We start from the raw sequence: 8999 nt of genomic DNA, 5'->3' as shown, positions 1-8999 counted from the left end.
AGGAACACACCCCTCGTAATCCCACCGAGCGCCCCAGCGTCTTGTCATGTTTTCCCTTCTCGTCCCGTGCGTCCTCTCATACCCGCTCTTTTATCGCTATCTCTCACCTGCTCCCCCCCCCCCGCCAGCCCCACCCCACCGTTCCTTCTCTTGTTTGCTTTTATTGCTCTTACCTGAGCTTTTTTCCCATGTGCTCTCTGGCTCCCTCTTCTCGCCCCAGGCTGGATATTAAAGGATCAATGAGGATATCCCCTCTATCAGCTCCAAGGTTCACACCTGTAAAACAACACAACTGTACTGTCATGGCTCTGCTCAGCTCTTTTTTGCAATATTCCGCCTTTGGAGGTCATGTCAGAGCTGTAAAGCCTGGATTATGCTTGATCTGAATGGTGATGCAAAATCGGCAGAGAAGGCGTACGCAAAGGCAGCCTGTACCTCAAGAAAGAAAATAAAAGTTAAAAAAAGCAGATAAACAACAGCCTTTACCGTGAATTTTTTTGGAGTTGTGCGTCAAGCTGTGCAGAAGGTTTGGAGGGGGAGGCGCGAGCCGGCCAGTGACATACAGTCAAACAAACGAATAATGATAACATAAAATAAATTAGGGCTGTCAATCGATTAAAATATTTAATTGCGACTAATTGCATTTTGTACATAGTTAACTCGTAATTAACTGCAATTAATCATAGATAGAGAGAGGTTTTTATCTATAATAAGTGTATTTTTCAAAGATAATTTTAGAGTTTTTATTACCTATCAAGATAAGCTTATCAAACATCCTTTTTTTAAACAGCTCTACACAAAATGGACCCAAATGTACAAAAAACAAACTCAAATATCATTCTCTCCAAGCAAATCATCTCACAAAATATAATTGTGACAAACATTACAACTAAAAGTTTGCAAAAACACCCACCAACAAGTCAAAAGCAGTCAAGATGTTTTTATGCTCTGCTGAATGAATGAATGAACTTAACTGCCAAGATGGAGGACTATATAGCACAAACTCACCAGGAGGTGATCAGACTTTTACAAAAAAGTATCAGAACTTTTCCTGCAGAAGGATAGGGTGCATATACTTCATGTCCTACATCAAAATGTACATATAGCATAAGACAAAACTATGCCGACAAAGAGCCGACTAAGACAGCGTGAACAATACAATCCAATACAATACACTAAAAAGTGACATTGCCATCCACTGGTCTGGCACGCATATTACGGCATTTTCATATCTTTTTTAAAGGCACTGTGTCCAGGCATGTAACACAAAGTTAAAAACAGTTTTTGACCAGCTCCGTGATGCGCAAATATGCTCTTCAACGCAGCATTAGTCCAGCAGGAAGTGACTTCTATGCATGGTGTCACCGCTGACATCACACATCACTCATGAGTAAAAGTTAGGGAGGGGAAGGGGTAGCGCTGACAGAGACATGACACATGTACATGTACACACACTCGAGACGCTGTGTGTTTTTTACATTTAGTTAGCAATGACTGAGCGGCTGCCACCAGTCAACAAAGACAGCTTTGTATGGTGTGTGTGTGTGGGCTTGCAAGCGCAGCACGTGTGTGAATCATTATCTGTGTCAGAGCTCCTCCATGCAAAGCCTGCCGGCATTAAATTGCCGGCGAGAGTTGTTCAGAAGCCTGTGAATGACGAGGCTTTGACATGATTGCCTCGTTAGGCCGATGGCTTTAGCTGCTGACAGAAGAACTCGCTCACCGACGCGCCTCCGTCAGTGCACACAGGCCCCCGTTGGCAGACGCTGATCTATTAAAGGCCTAACACAGGAGATGATGTGCGGGCCGTATAGTTGAAGAGGTTTTTATTTGCTCTTGGAGAGCATTGAGCAGCTCCAAGCTCCCAACTGATCTTATGCCACAGAAAGAAATTCTTAGATAGAATATCTAAGAATGTATTAGCACAAAGAGTACCAGTATCATCAAAACTCTAAACTGAATCGAAACTGTCTTGAAAACGTCATGTGATGCAAAAACCTCAGTTCACCAAGTATCAAAAGGTTTAATTCTTGCTTTTTCTTTGGCTTTTTTGTGACACAAATGCCTCAACAAGGACTGTAAATATGAGAATACGGACCAGAAGTAACCAGAAAGAAGAGTCTGCAATGTAGTCATTGTTATTTGTCATCAGAGTGAAGGTACAGAGCAGGGTTGTCAAACTCGTTTCCATTGAAGGCCACATCACAGTTATGGCTGCCCTCAGAGGGGCGCTTGTAACAGTGAATATATATAAATAACGGTGTACAGTATATGAATATAAATGTATAATCGGCTGAAGTTATTATCACACGATTGCCCGTATGTTTGATCATTATATTTTTTATTAAATTGATGGATAACCTGCTTTGCATTCATAACTCAAGGTGACAAGCAGATACTCAAGTATTTATTTTTGATATCAAAATATGCTTGGAATAGCTTGTTGCATTATCAGATATTATTATTAATATATATCATTATGTCAAAATTGAAGGACCGTTTACTTTTAGCTTTTAATTTGAATAACGTTTAATTTTTCCACTTTAGCAAGAGAGATTAAGTGATTTTTTAATGCACATTATGGCCCCCGGCCCGCACATGGGACATCCTTGATATAACAAAATGAAACATGACTGAATACTACATATCAAAACGTGTCTTTCAAAGCGTTTTCTGAATATAATACCTGTATAATATTTGAGTTCATTTAACCATTTTTATGCTTAAAAATGCCTATGATTACGATTGCATACGATACGAGCTCAAATGAACTTTTTTAACGTTTTCCCATGATGCATTGCATTCAAGCAAAGCATTCATTGGTGCCTGCCGGCGCTGCAATATCAGCCTCCGTCTGGGCTCCTCTGACTCCCTCTGATGGACAGGAGGAAGCACTGCAGTGCCTTCCATCCATCCATTTTCTGTGCCACTTGTCCTCCAATTAAATGTTTTGCTCAGACGCAATGCCTTATGGGAAAATGTTAAAATCGTTTTTTTGTATTGGTACATGTTTGTATATTTCTTACGTATACCTTTTGAGAGTTAGGTTGCTCTGTGATGAGTTTAGCGTTCTTTGTAAGATGACACCGTGAGTCAGACTGTTATATTGAGTAATGACGTCCTGCAATTTCCAATGCGTTAACAAGCTTGTGAATTTTTTCATAGCTCGTGATTGACTCCTGTCAAATAACAAGTTGCCTGGTCCTCAAGGACTCATGCGCACCACAATATGTGGCTTATATATGTACAAATTGTCTGTTCTTCTAAATGTAAATGTTTTTATTTTGCCTTTTTATAAAATGTAAAAACACAAAACTAACAAAGTGGCCCCCCACATCCTTTGATTTTCAGGATGTGGCCCTCGGTGGACACCCCTGATCTACCATAAAGTTTTTAATGGTGGTATTAAACATTAGAAGTTCCACGATACTGTATCCTCCCATTGTGCATCATCCATTGTCTCTTTTCTGCCTGGGTCTTAACCTAAAGCCAACATGACAACTTGAGTGGATGTGCTATACAAACTGCTCTAACAAACAGACTAACATCGTGAATAAAAAAGGAGCACAAATACTCTTTTTAGTTCTCTTTTCACTTTGGTTGGTCACACTACCTTTCAAACATTTTCCCATATGTCCTGCATCATCAGACTATAACTGCGTTAACCCCATTTTGTCTCATTTGGTGTCATTTTTTTTCCCCCCCTCCGTTTCTACCCCACGTGTCCATCAAAAAGGCTTTCACGCTTCCTTCCAATTCTCTCGGCCACCCCCGTGTTCTCTCCCTCTTTTTCCATCTGTCCAACTCCTCCTCTCCCTATCTGTTCTGCTCACCTGCAGCACATAAAAATTCCTCTTTTCCTTCTCCAGAGGATTGTCGGGTCACTCTGGGATTTACCGCATTCCTCCATGCTGTCTCTCTGTGTCTGTCTCCCCCCTTTTTCTTTGGCTTTGGCAGCGCTGCACAGCTCGTGATCCAGCCCATGTTCTTCTTTTTTGTCTTTTTACCACATTTATATTCCCTATCTGGGCTCGCCCCCACCCCCACATCCCACTCTTTATTCTACCACGCGCTAACCCACCGTGCCGTCAGCTCCGTGACCTCACCCGGTCTGTTTTAAGAGTCACCATACCTGCCCCACCTGGGCTCATCCCGCCTACGCTCACTTCGCTGGAGGGCGCAGGGTTGGGCAGGGTTGTTTAGGGGGTGCATGTGGAGGGAGGGAGGGGCATGAGGAAGGGAAGGGGGGTGTTGCCTCAGGGCTAGGGGGTTGGGGGGGTTGTGGTGAAGTAGATTTATGAGTCAATCAATTGTTCTCCAGGTGTTGGGCGAGTTAAACGTTTCATGCCGCAGTCAGTGACCCTGCTTGAGCTGTCATTACCCATGTTACTTTGCTCCTAGACATTTAAAGATGAAAGCTCCTCAAGTTTATATTGAAAAGCAACAACAAACCTAAGCTTCTAAATCAGCATATGAGCATAACTCCAACTCCGATTTGAGTCAATCTGCGACCACATCACACCATGTGATATGTAGAGGCCAATTAGCAAAGAAAGGTAAATAGAATACAACACTGACCCGTGCCCAGCGCCCCCTCGCTCTGTTCACGGTGTTAGCACGTCGAGCAATGGCTCCCAGGAAATGTTTGATGGGGTGTGCCTAAAGAGGCAAGCATCAGGCAGAAGTCGTTGGACTTGCTGATTCCCGGTCAGCAAGAGAAAAATATGCTCATCTGTCAACGGCACTTCATGAAGGACTGTTTTGTGAACATGGGCCAATACGAAGCTGGACGAACCTCCAAACTGTTGCTGAAGTCCGACGCCTTTCAAAGGTTACTTGGTCGTGTCGAAGAGTCAGAAGAGCAAGCTGTAAGTTACAATTTACCAGTGTCCTAAATGTGTTTATTTTGTGTAAGTAATCGGACAAAAGGGGTTCGGCAGCTGTCTGGAAGTCCTCAGGAGCGCTTGGGACCAGTGTGACCAATCACAGCGGAGGCGTACCTGGAGGAGGGCCGGGGATGGACTAAATTACACAGACCGTTTGGGCAGGAGGCAGGAAACACTGCAGGAAGAGGTGCAGAATCTGGAAGATCTAGAAAGCTTTCTGTGTGGGTTATTGTGTGTAGCTGCTCTACAGGAGTCCAGAAGTCACTACAAAGGACCGAAAATAAGTATAATATGTGCCCTTTAAGCTAAGAAATATAATTATTATAATGATAATGAAAAATAGGATTTAAAATATATTAATGTAGCATTTTTCTTTGTCTTAAAAAAAGATTTGATGATCTCTGCCTTGCAGTAAGTCAGGCTTGTGAGACCCTGTGAGCAGGATGCTGTTGTCCAGGGTCTTTACACGGGCTTTAGAGGGGATTCGGCCAAGAAACGACCCTGCTTTTAAGCCACGCCGTGGGGCTGCAGTAATGTGTTTCTTCATGTACTGTACTGCACAATAGGGAGCTACATTTTGATGCATTATCAGTTGCTTAAAAGCTACAAAATGGGTGTCTTAGGTTGCTTTAAATGGTTTAATAGCTCGAGTACACATACTGATGATTTACTTCTTTCTGGAAACTTCCAGCAAAGCAACTCAAGTAAATGTACAATCATTTCTGGTCTTATATGAAGTAGATACAACTTATTTAAAACATTACATTGTTTTGCCAGACATTTGCCAATATGTGAGGCATCATGTTTTACAGGGAATGTTATGTCTTATGCGTTCAAAAGATTAAAACATTTGCATCACAAAAATGTCTTCTCAAAAACTCAAACCTCACAAAACACTCGGCGTCATATCTGTCTCCCGCCGTATCCCTGCGCACTGTCGCCTGTGCGTTCATGTGAATGTGTCGAAGACACCCGCATCTTCCTCTGCGGTGGAACGCATACACAAACAAGATGGCCACGGTGCTCCGTCGCGGAAGTAGATGCAAGCGTCTTCGTCACAATGCAACTTGAATAAGGTTATTAGTATCAACTTTGCTCTTTTTCCCCATTTTTGCAGTTTTTTTTCAACTGTTTTCTTAAGTAATCTTCCTACATTTTATTTTTGTAATATTATGACTTTATTCCCATAATATTATACGTTTTTCCCAACCTAGTTGTCCAAAAATTACAACTTTATTTTGTTTCTCATGTTTATCTCATTACAATTTTTTTTATAAATAATGTATATTTTTTTCTTTATATTATGAATTTATTCTCATAAAATTGTGACTTTTTTCTTGTTAGAATGCAACTTTTTTCTCTTCATATTTTGACTTTATTTTAAATTTTCCAATTATTTTAACTTTCTTCGTCTTAATTTTCTTCTTGTAATTCTGATTTTATTCCCATTGTTCTTGTAAAATTATGACTTTTTCTAATACAACTTCTTTATCTGGATTTATTCTTGTAAATTTACTGAAGATTTTTCCGTTTCTGTTGTTGCTTTTTTTCCTCATCAAATTCTGCTTTTAGAATGTGCCGCAGGCCAATAAAAAAAAACAGCTGCGGGTGGCAAAATGGCCGCACTTTGGACACCCCTGCTGTAAATAGTCTTAAATTTTCATGTCTGAAATACGAATATGAATAAATAAAGTATATTGTCTCTGGGGTTTGCACCTTATCCCTCCAATAACTGTGCCGTTATGTCAAAATAAAACCTATAATCAGTCTTGTGATATAAAATAGCATTATCTTTAAATAAGACATAAAATCATTGGTTGATATGTGCTTTCATGTCAGAGTCCCCCAAAGTGTCTTAACTAGATATGTCTCTAATGGCTTTTTTGTGTCCATGAGCGAGGGCGAAAAAGTAGCGGTCCAAATGTATATGTTACGGGCAGCCACAAATTAACGAATGTATGGGAAACACTGTTTAGCGCCAGCAATGGTGCGAACATTACTGTGCTGAGTCTACGGAATTGTACTTCTCACAGAATCTTCTGAAGATATCTTCTTATACAGTGGCACCTCGGGTCGCCTCATTCATTTGTTTCAGACTAACTGAAATAGACGCTAACTGTATCAAGTTTTCACATAAGAAATCATGTAAATACAATCAATACCTTCTAGAAAGACAAAAATGTTAACACAAAACACGTTTATATCGTTTTACATGCACAAAACATTTCGAAATGCATACAAATATATATAAATGATGAACAAAAGGGATAAATGAACGTTTAAGGTTACTTTTACCTTCGTTGAAGACGTCAGATGTGGCATCGAGACACCACACGGACACAATGTTCCTGTTTTGCCATGAGTTATTTCTTTGATTCAGTAGTGTTTCTCACCTCGATCACCCAAAATGGGGTCAAGTTTCAAGTGCCAACACTTTGACAAAAGAACGTAAACAACACTATTGAACGGAACTGAATTGAATTCGAGGCATAACTCATAACAAAACAGGAAACCAGTGACCGTGTTGTGTCTCGCTGACACATCGTGTCTTTGGCATCACTCACTCACAAGAATTACGTCTTCAGTGAAGGTAAAAAGTAACCTTAAATGTTCATTTATCCCTTCATTAGTAATTTATATGCATTTAGAATTGTTTTATGCATGTAAATCTATATAATATTTTGTGTTAACATTTTCGCGAGTCAGCGGGCTAAGTAGCTGACATCCGGTTGCCATTTTGTAATTTAGCAAGCTACCTTCTTTGTTAGAGGCTATAGACGTTTCGTGTTAAAAAATACATTAGGAACACAGTTGGACTCACGCAGAGTACAGTAATTGAACACAAGATGGGCGCTGTATTGTACGCTAACACCGGAATTGTAGTTCAAGAAACTGTAGTTTCTTCAAAATGTTCCATATGTTTTTTGGTTATTATAACTTTATTATGCTGATGCGTTTTTTTCATGTGTCTGTGTAGTTGCGTGGAAGATTTTATGGAAAAAAAGACAACCGAGAGACACAGCCAAGACAGATGACATACCAATAATTGAAGTGTGGTGGAATATATTTAAGCTGATAAATGACACGCATGGTGGCAAAGAGATAGTAAACACAAAACAGTCAGAATTAGTGGTAATCTAGGTCACAGCCGTTGTCATGTCATAAACCACTCTTCATATTTGTTTTCATCATTTTAGAGCAATTAAACATATTCCTACACATCCCTCATTCACGTATGATTAATGTTCCTAAAAGAGTTTTCTTTTTCTTCCCCGAGGCTTCCACTGGGCCAATGAGGCGTTTTACAGGCGGGCGACGTTATACGTTCGTCGTGTCACGCTTTGTCGGAGCCTAAAAAAGCTTGTTGCGGGCCAGCTGTCGAGGCGCTCCAACATGACATGCACACACAGGAAGAATGGTGCCAAAGGTAAATAAAAAGCTTTTAAACTGTCTATGTGTGACACACAAAGACCGGAGTAGGGGGCCACACGCACACTTCATGGTGAATACCATTTAGTCTTTGGACAAACGCATATTTACATAAACAGCTTCATTCCTGACTCGCAGTGATCCTGCAAGAATTTAGTAGGGATATGCAGTTGTCCCTCCTCACTTTGTGCTTCGAATTTTTCAGAAATACTGTATATTTATTTGTAAATCATGCTGTTTTGTGGTTGAATACGGCCTATTAGTCAGAAAATATGCATATTTTAGCAAATTTTACATATTTTTGTAAAATGCGAATACTGTATAAGGCATTCAGAAGACGCATTCAAAGACGCTGGGATGTTATGTAGTATTCTACACCTGTCACTAGGTGTCAGTAATGTTACCGTCATGTTCTGTGAGACACACAAGCACTAGACTTGATTGCCGGAACAACAGGCTTTTATTCCAAGTTTGAATTATCTCACAACAGTGCACATTTACAGCAAAACACACAAATACAAGTCTTAGTTATGTCTTTCTTGACTTATTTTGTGTTATTATGTCTACTAAAATGAGTGTAAAGCTGACTATCGGGGTGTTATTTGAGGTCTATAGGGCTCTAATGTTAAAAACAGGTTGTAAACAGGTTTTCTATGCTCTAACTACGAAAATATTCCATCTATA

The 8999-nt window shown here is 40.3% G+C and overlaps 1 protein-coding gene across 1 annotated transcript in view; it reads right to left on the bottom strand.

Annotated features, from left to right (window-relative positions):
- Positions 1-7210, bottom strand: part of ssrp1a (structure specific recognition protein 1a) — a 46860-nt gene extending 39650 nt beyond the window's left edge. The window contains exons 1-2 of the mRNA XM_054792112.1: positions 7182-7210; positions 174-276 (exon numbers count right to left, since the gene is read on the bottom strand). The gene's annotated coding sequence lies outside the window, so the exon portion shown is untranslated. The remainder of the gene's footprint in view (positions 1-173; positions 277-7181) is intronic.
- Between the last annotated feature and the right edge of the window lie 1789 nt (positions 7211-8999).

The sequence above is a fragment of the Dunckerocampus dactyliophorus genome, chromosome 11 (assembly GCF_027744805.1).
Source record: "Dunckerocampus dactyliophorus isolate RoL2022-P2 chromosome 11, RoL_Ddac_1.1, whole genome shotgun sequence".
Taxonomy (NCBI): Eukaryota; Metazoa; Chordata; class Actinopteri; order Syngnathiformes; family Syngnathidae; genus Dunckerocampus; species Dunckerocampus dactyliophorus.
The sequence above is the reverse complement of the archived record's forward strand: the minus strand, read 5'-3'. Positions and strand labels throughout refer to the sequence as shown.